At 41.2% G+C, this 20,578-nt stretch overlaps 1 protein-coding gene across 3 annotated transcripts in view; it reads left to right on the top strand.

Annotated features, from left to right (window-relative positions):
- The window catches only part of ELSPBP1 (epididymal sperm binding protein 1), a 113,534-nt gene that overhangs the window by 2,386 nt on the left and 90,570 nt on the right, over nucleotides 1-20,578 (top strand). The window lies entirely within an intron of this gene.

Raw genomic sequence — 20,578 nt, 5'->3', positions numbered from 1 at the left:
GGGAGGGAACCAGGAGTTTAGTAACAAGATGGAGGGTGTAGACATGCGGTGGATTAAAAATGTATATTTTTAAGTTTATTTATTTATTGGCTGTGCCAGGTCTTCATTGCTGTGTGTGGGCTTTTTCTAGCTGCAGCCAGCAGGGATTACTGTCTTGCTGCCAAGGTGTGCCGGGAGCCATTATGGGAGGTCCCACCCGTGACGAGGTCGTGAAGAAAATACCTGACAGGCAAGGCCGTCCAGGACCCCATCCATAACGAGGTCATGAAGGAAAAACATGGCAGGCAAGGCCGTCTAGGATGAGGGACCCTCCAGGTTGGCCTCGGCCTCTACCCCACCCTGGATCCTCCCCCCCTTTCTGCTGTTGGTCTTGTTCGCCCTGCTGCGGATTCTTGGGTTGCCTGCCGAGAGCTCCCCTGCTTCTCTTTCACTGAATAAAGACCAACTTAAAACCCTAATTAATAAACCGATGCTGGCACCCTATGTAGGGGCCAAGGATGAAGGAAATGCTTCAATTCAAACCCTTTTGCTGGCATTCTGGCTTGTTTGATAAATGTGTGCTCTCGTTGCAAAAAAATGCTCATGATTGTTCTAAACATCCTAAGCACAGTACGCTAACAAAAGAGACTATTAAGCATAGGTCCCTCTGCGGGGTGAGAAAAGCTCCACAAATAGCCACAAATGTGCCTAATAGAAAATAGTTTAGTTAGAGATTAGCTGGTGACTTCTTGCAGGTAATTAACTTTTAGACTAAGAGCCTGTTTTGTGCCATATCTGCTGTTTTTGCAGTCCTTAGCATTTCTGTTCTGTAAAAATGTAATCCTATCTAGTTCCCATGGAGATGACACCTAATAGAAAATAGATTAACCACAAAAAAGACAGAGTCAGCTACTGAAGTTGCTTAAATTTACACCAGGTGCAAGCAATAAATTGTCAACAGGCCTGAAAGCCAAAAGATATTATACATAGAAATTAACCATAAAAAAGGAACTAATAGGCACAGAGCCCTTTACGGGGTGAGGAAGCCCTATTAGAGAACACAAAAAATATTATTTTAAAAGTGGTTATTGGATCAACATTTGATTGCTGTTAATGTGCTGAGGTTGTGCAGTGGAAACTATTGTTAATATAGTTGGAGATCTAGAAAATTAAGAATTTAGCCCTAGTGTAAAAACAATAAGATAATTATTAATTTTAACCAGGAGTGCTAAACAGGGGCTGCCTCACCAGAGCCGCAGAGTCTTTGTGTGTTAAACTTTTTAGATAAATTTAGCTGAGAACTTCTGCAAAAAGATTAACCTTTGTGTTAACAGAATTGTATTTCTACTATGTTATAACCTGCTGTATCATGAGACTGTCACTTTTCTGTTTTCTGCTAAGCTCAAGGCCAGAAGATAATGTACAAAAAATCTATGGAAAAAGACTCTCATAAACAAAAATATACAGAGCACACCTGGTTTCCTGAAGGACAAGCTGATGTAACGTTAAACTAAGTCTCTATGCTTATCTCCCCCTTAGAAATGTACCAGCTTAGGGTATAAAGGCTACGGTGAAAAATAAAGCAACTGCCAGACTGCTGCACATCCTGGTCTGGTCTCTCTCTCTCTCTCTCTCTCTCTCTCTCTCTCTTTCTCCCTCTCTCTCATTTGCCGACACCATTCATCCTAAGGGTTCCCCTGGATCCTGCTGGGGCTGGACCCCAACAAATGTGGGTCTCTAGGCAGCTGGGTTGAATATGTGGCACAGGGGCTTGGTTGTGCCAGGGCATGTGGAAACTTCCTGGACCAGGTATTGAACCCATGTCCCTTGCATTGGCAGGCAGAATCCTAACTGCTGGACCATAGGGAAATCCTAAAAAAAAATTTTAAATAAACTTTGTTATTTTTGTTTCAACACTTTTAGATGTATAGGAAAATTGTAAAGATAGTGTAAAGACTTCTCATAGTCCATACTTTATTCAGACTACCTTAGTTTTTACTCAGTATCCTTTCTCTGGTACAAGATCCTATCCCAGACACTACATTACATTGTGTCTTCGTGTCTCCTTAGGTCTCTCCTGGCTGTGAAAGTTTCTCAGACTTTCCTTGTCTTTGATGACTTTGATAGTTTTGAGGATTACTGGTCAGGTATTTTGGAGAAGGTCCCTCTCTTGGGGTGTGCCTGATGTTTTTCTCATAATTAGACTGGGTTTCTGGGTTTCAGAGAGAAGATCATGGAGATAAAATACTAGTACAGTCACAACATTTGAAGGGTATTTACTATGAACCTGAAGTCTCAGTTGTATCTGACTCTCTTGTGACCCCATGGAAATCTCTAGACCAGAATACTGGAGTGGGTAGCCTTCCCCTTCTCCAGGGAATCTTCCCAACCCAGGTATCAAACTCAGGTCTCCCACATTGCAGGCATATTCTTTACCAGCTGAGCCACAAGGGGCTTTCCCTCATAGATTAGTTGGTAAAGAATACACCTGCAATGCAGGAGACCCCAGTCGAACCCTGGGTCGGTAAGATCCCCTGAAGAAGTGAATGGCTACCCACTCCAGTATTCTGGCCTGGAGAATTCCATGGACTGTATAGTCTATGGGGTTGAAAAGAGTCAGCCAGGACTGATTGACTTTCACTTTCACTGACATCTCATTGTTGATGTTGATTTTGATCACCTGGCAGAAGTAATGTTTGTTAGCTTTCCCCACGATAAATTTACTCTCACCTTCTTTCTTTTTCTTCTTCTTTTTTTAAAAAATATTTTTGGCCAGGCCTAATGGCATGTGGGATCTTAGTTCTCTGATCGGAAATTGAACTCCTTTCTTTGGAAGCTCAGAATCTTAACAACTGGACTGCCAGGGAAGTCCTTACCTTCCTTCCTTTTATGTGGGCATATTTAAAAGATGAAGTCTAGACCTGAAGGTGTTAATGGAGAACATCTCGTATAAACTCTGATTGAGGAACCTTTAAAAAAATAATTGTCTGGTACCATTCAAATGATCAAATTGTTATTTTAAAACAACTGTAAGGAAAGAAAAACTGCAATATGGTCCAGAGAAATTAGAAGGGAGAATGTAAACTAAATCCCGGATTGACTCCTAAACCACAGAAAATACTATTATTTTATTATTGGGACAGTTGACCACACTTGAATGCACACTGTGGATTAGATAATAACATTGCATCAATACTAACTTCCCTGATTTCTGTCATTTTTGTGTTTATAAAGGAAATATTCTTGATCTTAGAAAATATAAAGTCTTTAAAAAATAATTGTATTTCTTTATTTTTAACTGCTGGATCCTTGTTGCTGTCCAGGCTTTTCTCTAGTTGCAGTGAGCAGATTTCTCATTGCTGTGGCTTCTCTTGTTGTGGAGCATGGGTTCTAGGGCAAAAGGGCTTCAGTAGCTGTGGTTGCCGGGCCCTGAAGCACAGGCTCAATAGTCGTGGTGCATGGGCTTAGTTGCTCTGTGACATGTGGGATCTTCTCAGACCAGGGATGGAATCCTTGTCTCCTGCATTGACAGGTGGACTCTTAACCACTGAGCCACCAGAGAAGTCTCATACACTGAAGTTTTGAGGGACAAAAGGAAAGGATTTCTGTAACTTACACTCGAATGGCTGAAAAAGTTTATATTGTATATGAGAGTAAAAGAAATGAGAGCATAGTCTAGCAAATGTTGCAAAAGATTCAGTTCAGTTCAGTCGCTCAGTCGTGTCTGACTCTTTGCGACCCCATGAACCGCAGCACGCCAGGCCTTCCTGTCCATCACCAACTCCCGGAGTCAACTCAAACACATGTCCATTGTGTTGGTGATGCCATCCAACCATCTCATCCTCTGTCGTCCCCTGCTCCTCATACCCTCAATCTTTCCCAGCATCAGGGTCTTTTCCAATGAATCAACTCTTCGTATCAGGTGGCCAAAGTATTGGAGTTTCAGCTTCAACATCAGTCCTTCTAATGAACACTCAGGACTGATCTCCTTTAGGATGGACTGGTTGGATCTCTTTGCAGTCCAAGGGACTCTCAAGAGTCTTCTCAAACACCACATTTCAAAAGCATCAATTCTTTGGCACTCAGCTTTCTTTATAGTCCAACTCTCACACATCTATACATGACTACTGGAAAAATCATAGCCTTGACTAGGCAGGACTTTGTTGGCAAAGTAATGTCTCTGCTTTTTAATATGCTGTCTAGGTTGCTCATAACTTTCCTTCCAAGGAGTAAGCGTCTTTTAATTTCATGGCTGCAGTCACCATCTGCAGTGATTTTGGAGCCCCCAAAAATAAATTCAGCCACTGTTTCCGCATCTATTTGCCATGATGTGATGGGACCAGATGCCATGATCTTCATTTTCTGAATGTGGAGTTTTAAGCCAACTTTACTCTCCTCTTTCACTTTCATCAAGAAGCTCTTTAGTTCTTCTTCACTTTCTGCCATAAGGGTGGTGGCATCTGCATATCTGAGGTTATTGATATTTTCCCCAGCAATCTTGATTCCACCTTGAGCTTCATTCATTTGGCATTTCTCAAGATGTACTCTGCATATAAGTTAAATAAGCAGGGTGACAATATACAGCCTTGACATACTCCTTTCCCGATTTGGAACCAGTCTGTGGTTCCATGTCCAATTCAAACTGTTGCTTCTTGACCTGCATACAGATTTCTCAGGAGGCAGGTCAGGTGGTCTGGTATTCCCATCTCTTGAAGAATTTTTCACAGTTTGTTGTGATCCACACAGTCAAAGGCTTTAGTGTAGTCCATGAAGCAGAAGTAGATGTGTTTCTGGAATTCTCTTGCTTCTCTGTGATCCAACTGATGTTGGCAGTTTGATCTCTGGTTTCTCTGCCTAGTCTCAATCCAGCTTGAACATCGAGAAGTTCTCAGTTCATGTACTGTTGACCCCTGGCTTGGAGAACTTTAAGCATTACTTTACTAACATGTGAAATGAGAGCAATTGTGCAGTAGGTTGAACCTTCTCTGGCAAAAGAGTGTTATATAGGGTATAATACAGTTATGAATGCTAGTTAGGCTTTAAATGTGGTTTTCTAAGGTTTGGGCATTGTGGTTTCTCTTTGTCTCTGGTTTACATCTGGCTTATAGAACCTCTGGAATGCTCTATTCCTTTTTACTTAGTATGGCTGTGGTGTGTACAAGCAGAATCCCAGGACCCACCACATACCTACTGAATACAATTGCATTTCAATCAGATCTTCAACTGGTTGCCAGGTAAGCTAAAGTTTAATGAGTACTGATCAAACCTATCTTGACTACATGCACTGACCTTGGCCTTGGACTTGAAGAAAGACCTGGGGAAGAGTTGGACAGGGAGGTGAGAAGTGATGAAACGTGGGCCTTTCTTATCTTTTAATAGATTATACCCCTGAAAGCCTCTACCCAAGGGGAGCACTCCCCAATGGGCACAAATTGAATCCTCTTGGGATTCCCCTTAGAATGAATCAGGCAGACAGTTTCCATCAACCAGTTCGTTCCTAGATAAAGAAAGGAAAATCATGGTCAGTTACTTTGTACTTAGTTGCTCAGTCATGTCCAGTGCTTTATGACCCCATGGACTGTAGTACCCCCAGACACCCATGTCCATAGAGATTCTCCAGGCAAGAATACTGGAGTAGGTTGTCATTTCTTTCTCTGGTCAGCCATTTCAATCTGACTTTAAAAAATTCTCATAAAGTATAGAGATCATCCAAGGCATCATCTTAACCATTTTCAGGAGTACATTTCAGCTGGATTAAGTATATTTACACTGTTGTATAACCGACCTCCAGAACTTTCTCATCATGCAAAACCAAAACTTTGGACCCATTATGTAACAACTTTCCATATCACCCTCTTTCCAGTCCCTGCCAGTCTCTAGCATCCATTCTACTTTTGGTTTCTGATAACCTGATTTATGTGGAATCATATAGTGTATCACTTATTTTTCTCGATGCTGTAAAGAGCAATATTGAATAGGAACCTGGAATGTTAGGTCCATGAATCAAGGCAAATTGGAAGTGGTCAAATAGGAGACGGCAAGAGTGAATGTCGACATTCTAGGAATCAGCGAACTACAATGGACTGGAATGGGTGAATTTAACTCAGATGACCATTATATCTACTATTGTGGGCAGGAATCCCTGAGAAGAAATGGAGTAGCCATCATGGTCAACAAGAGAGTCCGAAATGCAGTACTTGGATGCAATCTCAAAAACAACAGAATGATCTCTGTTCGTTTGCAAGGCAAACCATTCAATATCATGGTAATCCAAGCCTATGCTTCAACCAGTAACGCTGAAGAAGCTGAAGTTGAACGGTCCTATGAAGACCTACAAGACCTTTTAGAACTAACACCCAAAAAAGATGTCCTTTTCATTATAGGGGCCTGGAACGCAAAAGTAGGAAGTCAAGAAACACCTGGAGTAACAGGCAAATTTGACCTTGGAGTACAGAATAAAGCAAAACAAAGGCTAATAGAGTTTTGCTAAGAGAACACATTGGTCATAGAAAACACCCTCTTCCAACAACACAAGAGAAGACTCTACATATGGACATCACCAGACGGTCAACACCAAAATCAGATTGATTATATTCTTTGCAGCCAAAGATGGAGAAGCTCTATACAGTCAGCAAAAACAAGACCAGGAGCTGACTGTGGCTCAGATCATGAACTCCTTATTGCCAAATTCAGAATTAAACTGAAGAAAGTAGGGAAAACCACTAGACATTCAGGTATCACCTAAATGAAATCCCTTACAATTACACAGTGGAAGTGAGAAATAGATTTAAGGGACTAGATCTGATAGACAGAGAGCCTGATGATCTATGGACGGAGGTTCGTGACATTATACAGGAGACAGGGATCAAGACCATCCCCATAGAAAAGAAATGCAAAAAGGCAAAATGATTGTCCGAGGGAGACTTACAAATAGCTGTGAAAAGAAGAGAAGCAAAAAGCAAAGGAGAAAAGGAAAGATATACCCATTTGAATGCAGAGTTCCCAAGAATATCCAGGAGAGATAAGAAAGCCTTCCTCAGCGATCGATGCAAAGAAATAGAGGAAAACAACAGAATGGGAAAGACTAGAGATCTCTTCAAGAAAATTAGAGATATCAAGGGAACATTTCAGGCAAGATGTGTTTGATAAAGGACCAAAATGGTATGGACCTAACAGAAGCAGAAGATATTAAGAAGAGGTGGCAAGAATACACAGAAGAACTGTACAAAAAAGATCTTCATGAGCCAGATAATCATGATGGTGTGATCACTGACCTAGAGCCAGACATCCTGGAATGTGAAGTCAAGTGGGCCTTAAGAAGCATCACTATGAACAAAGTTAGTGGATGTGATGGAATTCCAGTTGAGCTATTTCAAATCCTGAAAGATGATGCTGTGAAAGTGCTGCACTCAATATGCCAGCAAATTTGGAAAACTCAGCATTGGCCAAAGGACTGGAAAAGGTGTTTTTATTCCAATCCCTAAGAAAGGCAATCCCAAAGAATGCTCAAACTACCGCACAATTGCACTCGTCTCACATGCTAGTAAAGTAATGCTCAAAATTCTCCAAACCAGGCTTCAGCAATACATGAACCATGAAATTCCAGATGTTCAAGCTGGTTTTAGAAAAGACCAAGGAACCAGAGATCAAATTGCCAATATCCGCTGGATCATTGAGAAAGCAAGAGAGTTCCAGAAAAACATCTATTTCTGCTTTATTGACTATGCCAAAGCCTTTGACTGTGTGGATCATAATAAACTGTGGAAAATTCTGAAAGAGATAGGAATACCAGACCACCTGACCTGCCTCTTGAGAAATCTGTATGCAGGTCAAGAAGCAACAGTTAGAACTGGACATGGAACAACAGACTGGTTCCAAATAGGAAAAGGAGTACATCAAGGCTGTATATTGTCACCCTGCTTATTTAACTTATATGCAGAGTACATCATGAGAAATGCTGGGCTGGAAGAAGCACAAGCTGGAATCAAGATTGCTGGGAGAAAGATCAATAACCTCAGATATGCAGATGACACCACCCTTATGGCAGAGAGTGAAGAGGAACTAAAAAGCCTCTTGATGAAAGTGAAAGAGGAGAGTGAAAAAGTTGGCTTAAAGCTCAACATTCAGAAAACTAAGATCATGGCATCTGGTCCCATCACCTCATGGGAAATAGATGGGGAGACAGTGGAAACAGTGTCAGACTTCATTTTTTTGGGCTCCAAAATCACTGCGGATGGTGACTGCAGCCATGAAATTAAAAGACACTTACTCCTTGGAAGGAAAGTTATGAGCAACCTAGACAGCATATTAAAAAGCAGAGACATTACTTTGCCAACAAAGGTCCATCTGGTCAAGGCTATGGTTTTTCCAGTGGTCATGTATGGATGTGAGAGTTGGACTGTGAAGAAAGCTGAGTGCCAAAAAATTGCTGATTTTGAACTGTGGTGTTTGAGAAGGCTCTTGAGAGTCCTATGGACTGCAAGGAGATCCAACCACTCCATCCTAAAGGAGATCAGTCCTGGGTGTTCATTGGAAGGACTGATGCTAAAGCTGAAACTCCAGTGCTTTGGCCACCTGATGAGATGAACTGACTCATTGGAAAAGACCCTGATTTCTGAGAGGGATTGGGGGCAGGAGGAGAAAGGGGCAACAGAGGATGAGATGGCTGGATGGCATCACCAACTCAATGGGCATGAGTTTGAGTAAACTCTGGGAGTTGGTGATGGACAGGGAGGCCTGGTGTGCTGTGATTCATGGGATCGCAAAGAGTCGGACATGACTGAGCAACTGAACTGAACTGAATGTCCTCATAGTTTATCCATGTTGTCTGTGAGTCAGAACGTCATTCCTTTTTAAGGTTGAATAGTGTTCTATTATATGCAGCTATTACATTTTGTTTCATCTGTCAGTGGACATTGGGTTGCTTCCACCATTTGGTTATTTATTAAATCCTGTGATACATTATGTTCCCATTGCCCTTGGCTTTTCACTATCACACAACTTTTAAGGTCATCAACCTTCCTTCTTGCCCAATCACAGTCCCTCAACGACTCCACTCCTCACAGATGTATGATTCACATCCTTTCTGTCCCTTGGATTTGTCAGGCTTTTTTCCAATTCCTGACCACGATCCATGCTGATACCTTTATCAGAAACTATCCTTTTTTGCAAAATAATTTCACATTCACTCCTTTTGTCTCAATATAGATGTCATATCTTCCACTTTTTTGTTTTTGGCTGAGATAATTAAGTTTTACTCCCTGCCCTCCTGCCTTGATTATAGCTAACAAATGAAAATGTATATATTTAACATTGTCAGTTCAAAAGCAGTAGGGTCAACCTGGCAATACTAAACTCTCCATTGCCCCATTATATCATACAAGTAACTTGATAAGCCTTGTTCTTGCTAGCAGGGAGCTTATGGTCTCTTTAATACAAAGCAGAAATGTTAAGAGAAAAAGAATAAACATATACTTTACATAGAAATGCATATGATCTATTTTTTCAATATGATATATATATATAATATAAAGGAAAATAAATATGGTTTAAAGTTAATAATAATAATAAAAAAAGAATGTAGGCCTCCCCTGGTGGTTAAGAATCTGTCTGCCAATGCAGGGGACAGGGGTTCCATCCTTGGTCCAGGAAGATTCCACCTGCTAAGGGCAACTAAGTACATGTACCACAATGGCTGGGCCCCATGCTACCCCCACTGAAGCTCTACAGTCTGTGCTCCACAACAAGAGAAGCTGCCCACCACAACTAGAGAGTAGCCCACTCAGCCATGAAGATCCAGCACAGCCAACAATAAGTCATAATAATAATCAAAAGGTAAAAATAAAAATTCTTGAAAAAAAGAATGTATATCTTTAAGGTATACATGTTAATTTGATACATGTACACATTGTAAGGGATTCACCGTGGCTCAGTGGTAAAGAATCCACCTGCCAATATAAGTGATGCAGTTTCTTTCCCTGTGTGGCAAAGACCCCCTGGAGAAGGAAATAACAAACCATTCAAATGTTCTTGCCTGGAGAATCCCAAAGACAGAGGAGCCTGGTGGGCTATAGTCCATGGAGTCCCAAAAGAGTCAGATATGACTTACTGACTAAACAACAACAACACCACATTGTGAAATGACCACCACAATCAAACTAATTCAGTTCAGTTCATTTCAGTCGTTCAGTCATGTCTGACTCTTTATGACCCCATGAACCACAGCACACCAGGCCTCCCTGTCCATCACCAACTCCCAGAGTCCACCCAAACCCATGTCCATTGAGTCGGTGATGCCATCCAACCATCTCATCCTCTGTTGCCCCCTTCTTCTCCTGCCCTCAATCTGTACCAGCACCAGGGTCTTTTCAAATGGGTCAGCTCTTTGCATCAGGTGGCCAAGATTTCTCAAGAGGCAGGTCAGGTGGTCTGGTATTCCCATCTCTTTCAGAATTTTGCACAGTTTATTGTGATTCACACAATCAAAGGCTTTGGCATAGTCAATAAAGCAGAAATAGATATTTTTCTGGAACTCTCTTGCTTTTTTTGATGATCTAGCAGATGTTGGCAATTTGATTTCTGGTTCCTCTGCGTTTTCTAAAACCAGCTTGAACATCTGGAAGTTCACGGTTCAGTATTGCTGAAGCCTGGCTTGGAGAATTTTAAGCATCACTTTACTGGCGTGGGAGATAAGTCCAATTGTATGGTAGTTTGAGCACTCTTTGTCATTGCCTTTCTTTGGGATTAGAATGAAAATTTAATATCTTCTGCTTCTGCTAGGTCCCACCATTTCTGTCCTTATTGAGCCCATCTTTGCATAAAATGTTCCCTTGGTATCTCTAATTTTCTTGAAGAGATCTCCAGTCTTTCCCATTATATTGTTTTCCTCTATTTCTTTGCACTGATCACTGAGGAAGGCTTTCTTATCTCTCCTTGCTATTCTTTGGAACTCTGCATTCAAATGGGTATATCTTTCCTTTTCTCCTTTGCTTTTTGCTTCCCTTCTTTCCACAGCTATTTGTAAGGCCTCCTCAGACAGCCATTTTGCTTTTTTGTATTTCTTTTTCTTGGGGCTGGTCTTCATCCCTGTCTCTTGTACAATGTCACGGACCTCCGTCCATAGTTCATCAGTCACTCTGTCTATCAGATCTAGTCCCTTAAATCTATTTCTCACTTCCACTGTGTAATTGTAAGGGATTTCATTTAGGTGATACCTGAATGGTCTAGTGGTTTTCCCTACTTTCTTCAATTTAAGTCTGAATTTGGCAATAGGGAGTTCATGATCAGAGCCATAGTCAGTTCCCAGTTTTGTTTTTGCTGACTGTATAGAGCTTCTCCATCTTTGGCTGCAAAGAATATAATCAATCTGATTTTGGTGTCAAACATCTGGGGATGTCCATGTGTAGAGACTTCTCTTATGTTGTTGGAAGAGAGTGTTTGCTATGACCAGTGCGTTCTCTTGGTAGAACTTTATTAGCCTTTGTTTTGCTTTATTCTGTACTCCAAGGCCAAATTTGCCTGTTACTCCAGGTGTTTCTTGACTTCTACTTTTGCATTCCAGTCCCTTATAATGAAAAGGACATCTTTTTTGGGTGTTAGTTCTAGAAGGTCTTGTAGGTCTTCATAGAACTGTTCAACTTTTTCAGCGTTACTGGTCAGGGCATAGAAGAAATAGGGGAGGCAGGTAATTATGTGTGATTCCTCCCCTATTTCTTCTATAGACTTCCCTGGCCAGCCATCTCTTTCCACTCCTCTCTGCATACACCTGAATCTGCCTTGTGATTCAATCCCATGGGTTCCCCTGATGCCTTAGGTTATCCCTCTGAGTACCCAGTTCTTTGTATAACTACCTGTCTAGATCCTTTTTCTCTGAAAGCCAGTGGCTGTTGTTGTTCAGTTGTTCCATCATGTCCAACTCTTCGTGACCCCGTGTATTGCAGCACGCCAGGCTTCCCAGTCCTCCAATACACCCCAGAGTTTGCTCAAACTCATGTCCACTGAGTCAGTGATGCCATCTAACCATCTCATCCTCTGTTGCCCCCTTCTCCTCCTGCCCTCAATCTTTCCCAGCATCAGGGTCATTTCCAATGAGTCAGCTCTTTAGCGGTATCAGTGCATATTTCTATTCCCCCAAAGCATTGTCGGCATACAGAAAGTGTTCCGCCTGTCTGCCGAATGAATGAGGAAGCATTTCTCAGCATCTGGTCATGCTTTCTTACCTGATTTGGAGTAAGTCAGCAGTAAGACATCCTCATCTTTAATAATAAAATTCTCCTGCTCCTGTCTCAGGTGTTCAGATGGGAATTCCCTGCTAGGGAAGGGTATCCCTTCAAACCACACACACTCTCCTGTCATGACAATGAGATCTTTGTACCTCTTGTGGGTGTTTCAGCCTTAGTATAGTCACTGTTGGACTGGGAGATCCGTTTTATAGTCAACATCAAACAATAATTAATCTTTCCTAGTTCACTGAGGAATGTGCCTACTGATGAAAAGAGAGGGTCACAAAACTGACAATATTTGGCAATCATGAAGTCATTCAGAGAACATTCTGGAGTAACCTGAGTTTGATGTCGTGGGAGGGAACCATGAGTTTAGTAACAAGATGGAGGGTGTAGACATGTGGTGAATTAAGAAAATATATTTTAGTTTATTATTATTTTTTAATGAATCACTTTGATAAGTTTTGTCTTTTAAAATATATGTATTTATTTTTTTGGCTGCCATGAGTCTTCACTGCCGTGTGCAGGCTTTCTCTAGCTGCAGCCAGCAGGGGTTACTCTCTTGTTGCGGAGCGCGGGCTCTAGGCTGCTGGGCCGAATATGTGGCCCAGGGGCTCAGTTGCCCCACGGCATGTGGAAACATGCTGTGTCCCTACATTGGAAGGTAGAATCCTAACCACTGGACCATGAGGATAGCCTGAAAAAATATTTTAAATAAGCTTTATTATTATTTTGTACAACACTTTTAGAAGTATAGGAAAATGGTAAAGATAGTACAAAGAACTTTGATAGTCCATATTTTATGGACTTAGTTTTACCTAATATCCTTTCTCTGTTCCAAGATTCTGGCCCAAACACTACATCACACTGGGTCTTCACGTCTCTTCAGGTCTCTCTCGGCTGTGACAATTTCTCAGACTTTCCTTGTCTTTGATGACCTTGACAGTTTTGAGGATGGCTGGTCAGATATTTTGGAGAAGGTCCCTCTCTTGGGGTGTACTCCATGTTTTCCTGATAATTAGACTGGGTTTCTGGGTTTGGGAGACAATGATCATGGAGGTAAAATACTATTATAGTCCCAACGTTTCAAGGGCTTTCACTATCAACTTGACAACTCACAATTGACCTTGATCACTTGGCCGAGGTGATGTTTGTTAGATTTCCCCACAGTAAATTTACTCTCTCCCCTTCTTCTTCTTCTTCATTTTGTTTGTTTGTTTGTTTGTTTTTGGCCATGCCAGGAGGTGTGTGGTATCTTAGTTCCCTGATTAGGGATCGAATCCCATGCACTTTGATTTGGAAGCTTGGCATCTTAACCACTGGCCTGCCAGAGAAGTCTCTTGCTTGCTTCCTTCCTTCCTTTTTGAGGGGGCATATTTAAAACATGAAGTCTAGACCTGAGGGTATTAATGAGAACATATTGTGTAAACTCTAACTGAGGAAGCTGTACAAAATACTTGTCTGTTACCATTCAAAATATCAATTATTTTTTTTTCAATCTGTTATTTAAAAATAAAACCCTAAGAAAAGAAAAGCTGAGGATATGGCCCAGAGAAAGGAGAAGGGAGAATGTAAGCTAAATCCTAGATTGAATCCTAAGCCACAGAAAATGCCATCATTTCATTATTGAAGCAGCTGACACATTCTTACATGTTTTATTTTATTTATATAGAAGTTTTTTGTGTGTGGCTGTTCTGAATCTTTGTTGCTGTGCACGGGCTCTCTAGAGTTGTGTTGAGTGGGGCCTATCCTCTAGTTGCGGTGCGCAGGCTTCTCTTGTTGCAGAGCATGTGCTCTAGAGCTTGGGATGAGCAGTTGTGGTGCATGGGCTTAGTTGCCCGCAGCTGGTGGGCAACTAATCGAACCTGTGTCCCCTACATTGTCAGGCAGATTCTTAACGACTAGAACATCAGGGAAGTTCTCAATCTATTTCCTTATGTCTCCTTGACATGGAAATCCTAGTTAACATAGCACAATGACCAATGGTTTGTTCTTTTTATATGCCTAGTGATCATACTCATTTATACTTCTGCCTGCTTGGAACAATTTCCTGCCTTCTCTTCTCTCCCAGCTCATCTTGCATGAAACTCATCAACAATAATACTGCTCTATTTTTTTCTTTTTTTATAACAGATCTTGCTTGGTGGCTCAAATGGTAAAGAATCTGCCTGCAATTCTGGAGACCCAGGTTCAATCACTGGGTTGGGAAGATCCCCTGGAGGAGGGCATGGCAACCCAATCCAATATTCTTGCCAGGATTATTCCATGGACAGAGGAGCCTGGCGGGCTAGTTCAAGGGGGTCACAAAGAGTCAGACAGGAATGAGCAACTAACCAAGAGCAATGTATTTCTTCTATAGACTTCACTCTCCATGTTCTTCCACTCCTCTTTACATATAGCTGCATCTGCCTTATGCTTCATTTCCATGGTTTCCTCTGATGCCTTTGATTACCCCCTCTGAGCACTCAGCTGACTGTGTAACTGCCTGGCTCGATCCTTATCTCTGAACTTCAGTGGAATCAGTGCATATTTCTATTCCCCTAATGCATTGTCAGCATGCAGAAAGCATTCCATCTGTCTACTGAATGAATGAGGGCCATAGCCACAGCTTGTCAGTACCTGATCCTGCTTCCTTACCTGATTTGGGGAAAGTCAGCAGTAAGACATCTTCATCTTTAAGAAAACTCTCCTGCATGTCTCTCATGAGTTCAGATGAGTAATCCAGGCTTGGGAAGTGTGTCCCTTCAAACCACACAAACCTTCCTGTCATGACGATGAGCTCTTTGTACCTCTTGTGAGCCTTTTGGCCGTAGTCACTGTTGGACTGGGAGATGCGTTTTATAGTCAACATCGAACAATCATTAATCTCTCCAAGGTCATTGATGTGTGTGCCTGCCCATAAAAAGAGAGGATCACAAGATTGAGAATATTGGGCAACCGTAAATTCATTCAGAGAATATTCTGGGGTAACCTTAGCATGACTTTACAGGTGGGAACCAGGAGTTTAGTAACAAGATGTAAGGTATAGACATGAGGTGAATTAAAAATGTTTATCTTTCAGTTCAGTTGAGTTCAGATCAGTTGGTCAGTGTCTCCGACTCTTCGCGACCCCATGGACCACAGCTCGCCTGGCCGCCCTGTCCATCACCAACTCCCAGAGTTTACTCAAACTCATCTCAATTGAGTCGATGCTGCCATCCAGCCATCTCATCCTCTGTCATCCCCTTCTCCTCCTGCCTTCAATCTTTCCCAGCATCAGGGTCTTTTCCAATGAGTCAGTTCTTTGCATGAGGTGGCCAAAATATTGGAGTTTCAGCTTCAACATCAGTCCTTCCAATGAACACTCAGGACTGATCTCCTTTAGGATGGACTGGTCGGACCTCCTTGCAGTCCAAGGGACTCTCAATAGTCTTTTCCAACACCACAGCTCAAAAGCATCAATTCTTCAGCACTCAGCTTTCTTTATAGTCCAACTCTCACATCCATACATGACTACTGGAAAAAACTATAGCCTTGACAAGACAGACCTTTGTTGGCAAAGTAATGTCTCTGCTTTTTAATATGCTGTCTAGGTTGCTCATAACTTTCCTTCCAAGGAATAAATGTCTTTTAATTTCATGGCTGCAGTCACCATCTGCAGTGACTTTGGAGCCCCCTAAAATAAAGTCAGCCACTGTTTATACTGTTCCCCCATCTATTTGCCATAAAGTGATGGGACCAGATGCCATGATCTTTGTTTTCTGAATGTTGAGTATTACTAACTTTTTCACTCTCCTCTTTCACTTTCAAGAGGCTCTTTCATTCTTCTTTACTTTCTGCTCTAAGGCTGGTGTCATCTGCATATCTGAGGTTATTGATATTTCTCCCGACAACCTTGGTTCCAGCTTGTGCTTCACCCAACTCAGTGTTTCTCGTGATGTACTCTGCATATAAATTAAATAAGCAGGCTGAAAATATACAGCCTTGATGTACTCCTTTTCCTATTTGGAACCAGTCTGGTTTCCCATGTCCAGTTCTAACTGTTGCTTCCTGACCTGCATACAGGTTTCTGAATCAGGTCAGGTGGTTTCGTATTCTCATCTCTTTCACGGTTTTTTACAGTTTATTGTAATCCATACAGCAAAGACTTTGGCATAGTCAATAAAGCAGAAATAGATGTTTTTCTCTTGGTTTTTCGATGATCCAGCAGATGTTGCCAATTTGATCTGGTTCCTCTGCCTTTTCTAAAACCAGCTTGAACATCTGGAATTTCATGGTTCATGTATTGCTGAAGCCCGGCTTGGAGACTTTTGAGCATTACTTTCCTAGTGAGTGAAATGAGTGCAATTGTGTGGTAGTATGAGCATTCTTTGGGATCAGAATGAAAACTGACCTTTTCCAGCCCTGTGGCCACTATGGAGTTTTCCAAATTTGCTGGCATATTGAGTGCAACACTTTCACAGCATCATCTTTTAGGATTTGAAATAGCTCAACTGGAATTCCATCACATCTACTAGCTTTGTTCGTAGTGATGCTTCCTAAGGCCCACTTGACTTCACATTCCAGGATGTCTGGCTCTAGGTCAGTGATCACACCATCCTGATTACCTGGGTCATGAAGATCTTTTTTGTACAGTTCTTCTGTGTATTCTTGCCACCTCTTCTTAATATCTTCTGCTTTTGTTGGATCCATACTATTTCTGTCCTTTATTGAGCCCATCTTTGCATAAAATGTTCCCTTGATATCTCTAATTTTCTTGAAGAGATCTCTAGTCTTTCCCATTTTACTGTTTTCCTCTATTTCTTTGCACTGATCACTGAGGAAGGCTTTCTTATCTCTCCTTGCTATTCTTTGGAACTCTGCATTCAAATGGGTATATCTTTCCTTTTCTCCTTTGCTTTTTGCTTCCCTTTTTTCCACAGCTATTTTTAAGGCCTCCTCAGACAGCCATTTTGCTGTTTTGCATTTCATTTTCTTGGGGCTGGTCTTGATCCCTGTCTCCTGTACAGTGTCACGGACCTCCGTCCATAGTTCATCAGGCACTCTGTCTGTAAGATCTAGTCCCCTAAATCTATTTCTCACTTCCACTGTATAATTGTAAGGGATTTCATTTAGGTGATACCTGAATGATCTAGTGGTTTTCCCTACTTTCTTCAACTTAAGTCTGAATTTGGCAATAGGGAGTTCATGATTGGAGCCATAGTCAGTTCCCGGTCTTGTTTTTGCTGACTGTATAGAGCTTCTCCATCTTTGGCTGCAAAGAATATAATCAATCTGATTTCGGTGTTGACCATCTGGGGATGTCCATATGTAGAGTCTTCTCTTGTGTTGTTGGAAGAGGGTGTTTGCTATGACCAGTGCTTTCTCTTGGCAAAATTCTATTAGCTTTTGCCCTGCTTCATTCTATACTCCAAGGCCAAATTTGCCTGTTACTCCAGGTGTTTCTTGACTTCCTACTTATGCATTCCAGTCCCTTAGTGTTAGTTCTAAAACTAACTATTTTTTAAGAATTATTTACTTATTGACTGCACTAGATCTTCACTGCTGTGTGTGGGATTTTTCTAGCTGCAGCAAGCAGGGGTTACTCTCTTGATGCCAAGCTTGGGCTCTAGGCAGATGGACTGAACACATGGCACAGGGGCTTAGTTGCCCCATGGCATGTGGAAACCTCCCAGACCAGGTATCGAACCTGTGTTCCTTGCATTGGGAGGCAGAATCCTAACCACTGGGCCACCAAGGAAATCCTAAAAAATTTTTAAAAATAAGCTTTGTTATTTTTTTCAATGCTTTTAGATGTATAGGAAAATTGTAAAGAATTCTCATAGTTCACACTTTATTCAGATTTCCTTATTTTTACCTAATATCCTTTCTCTGGTCCAAGATCCCATCCCAGATACTACACTACATTGGATCTTCATGTCTCCTTAGGTCTCTCTTAGCTGTGACAGTTTCTCAGATTTTCCTTTGCTTTGATGACTCTGACAGTTTTGAGGATTACTAGTCAGGTATTTTGGAGAAGTCCTTCTCTTGGGATGTGCCTGATGTTTTTCTCATAATTAGACTGGGTTTCTGGGTTTTGGAGAGGAAGATCATGGAAATAAAATACTAGTACAGTCACAACATTTAAGGTATTTACTATCAACCTGACATCTCATTGTTGATGTTGACTTTGATCACCTGGCAGAAGTAATGTTTGTTAGATTTCCCCACAGTAAATTTACTCTCCCTTTCTTCGTTTCTTTTTTTTCATTTGTTTGTTTTTAAATTTTTTTGGCCATGCTGCATGGCATGTAGGATCTTAGTTCTCTGATCAGAGATTGAACCCGTACCCCTTGCTTTGGGAGGTCAGAGTCTTAATCACTGGACTGCCAGAGAACTCCTTACCTTCCTTCCTTTTTATGTCAGCATATTTAAACCATGAAGTCTAGACCTGAAGGTATTAATGAGAACATATTGTGTAAACTCTAACTGAGGGTCTTCTCGAAAACCATTATCTGGCATCATTTAAATTATCAAATTGTTATTTTAAAAAAATGCTTAGGATATGTTCCAGATAGATGAGAATGTAAACTAAATCCTGGATTGACTCTTAACCCAGAGAAAATGCTATTATTTTATTATTGGGACAGTTGACCACATTTGAATGCACACTGTGGATTGGATAATAACATTGCATCAATAATAACTTCCCTGGTTTCTATCATTTTTGTGTGATTATAAAGGAAATATTTTTAATCTTAGAAAATATAAAGTTTTCTTAAAAAATAATTGTATTTATTTATTTTTGACTCTGCTGCATCTTAGTTGCTGCCCAAGCTTTTTCTCTAGTTGTGGCAAGCAGGGGCTGTCTCTGGTTGAGGTGAGGAGGTATCTCATTGCTGTGGTTTCTCTTGTGGAGCACGGGCTCTAGGGCATATGGGCTTCAGTACTGTGGCTCCCGACTCTGGAGCACAGGCTCAATAGTCAAGGCGCACGAGCTTAGTTGCTCTGGGACATTTGGGATTTTCCCAGACCAGGGATGGAACCCATGTCTCCTGCATTGACAAGTGGATTCTTAACCCCTGAGCCACCAGAGAAGCCCCATACACTGAAGTTTCGAGGGATAAAAGGAAAGGATTTCAGTAACTTACTGTCACATGGTTGAAAAAGTTTATATTGTATATGAGAGTGCAAGAAATGAGAGCATATTCTAGTAAATGTTGCAAAAGATGACTGTTGGTAAATCTGTGTGAATTATGTAGGAGGATTTTGTGTGTATTTCTTGCAAGATTTCCCTAAGTTTGAAGATAATTAAAAATAAAAATAAGTCCTTCAATCACGTCCAACTCTTTGTGAACCATGGGCTACATAGTCCATGGAATTCTCCAGGCCAGAATACTGGAGTTAGTAGCCTCTCCCTTCTCGGGGATCTTCCTGACCCAGGAATCGAACCAGGTTTCCTACATTGCAAGGGGGTTCCTTACCAACTGAGCTATCAGAGAAGCCCTTAAAAAATCAAAATAAAACTAAATAAACAGATGTAGTGATGATAAGCTAGAGGGAAATTGAGATACCATGGACTGAAATCTCTGTGTGTTTTTTAAAAAATTTTATAGCAACCTAATTTTTAAAGAAATCTATTATTATTGTTGTTGTTATTATTTTAGCCACTCTGTATAGCCTGTGGGATCTTAGTTCCCTGTGCAGGGATCAAATTCACACCCCCTGCATTGAAAGCACAGAATTTTAACCACTGGATCACCAGGGAAGTCCCTGAAATCTGTTGTTTTAAGCATAAGAGTCAAGAACTTGCTTTAGACTCACAGGTATGGGGGTGAATTTAAATACCTAACTACACGGCAGGATCCAGTTTTATTTGTCATTTCATCATTAACATACCGAGAATTTATGAAATGCTTCCAGGTTTTAGGGGCTGAGCTGAGAGAATTCTCATATTGGCCACATTGAAATTCTATAATAGCAGTTGTTATTTTATGGGTCCCACCTTCTATTACCCAGTGGAGGACTTTAGGATTCAAGGTTTCCCACATTCACACAATAAGCAAAAGGAAGAATGCCCACTTCTGAAATATTGACTCAAGAAGTAATTAAAGAAATATCTAGGCTCTATCATTTCCTGGTGGGCTTCAGTCAGCTAAAATTAAGACCATCCAGGGCTTCTCTAACATATGGACTACTACAAATACTGTAGTTTTGACTCTATGGATGTGAGAGTTGGACCATAAAGAAGGCTGAGCCCCAAAGAATTGATGTTTTCGAATTGTGGTGCTTCTGTGCTGCAGAAGACTCTTGAGAGTCCCTTGGACAGCAAGGAGATCAATCCAGTCAATCCTAAGGAAATCAACCCTGAATACTGATTGGAAGGACTGATCCTGAAGTTGAAGCTCCAATACTGTGAC

This window comes from Odocoileus virginianus, chromosome 20 (genome assembly GCF_023699985.2).
Source record: "Odocoileus virginianus isolate 20LAN1187 ecotype Illinois chromosome 20, Ovbor_1.2, whole genome shotgun sequence".
NCBI lineage: Eukaryota > Metazoa > Chordata > Mammalia > Artiodactyla > Cervidae > Odocoileus > Odocoileus virginianus.
This window is presented reverse-complemented; position numbering and strand designations above follow the sequence as displayed.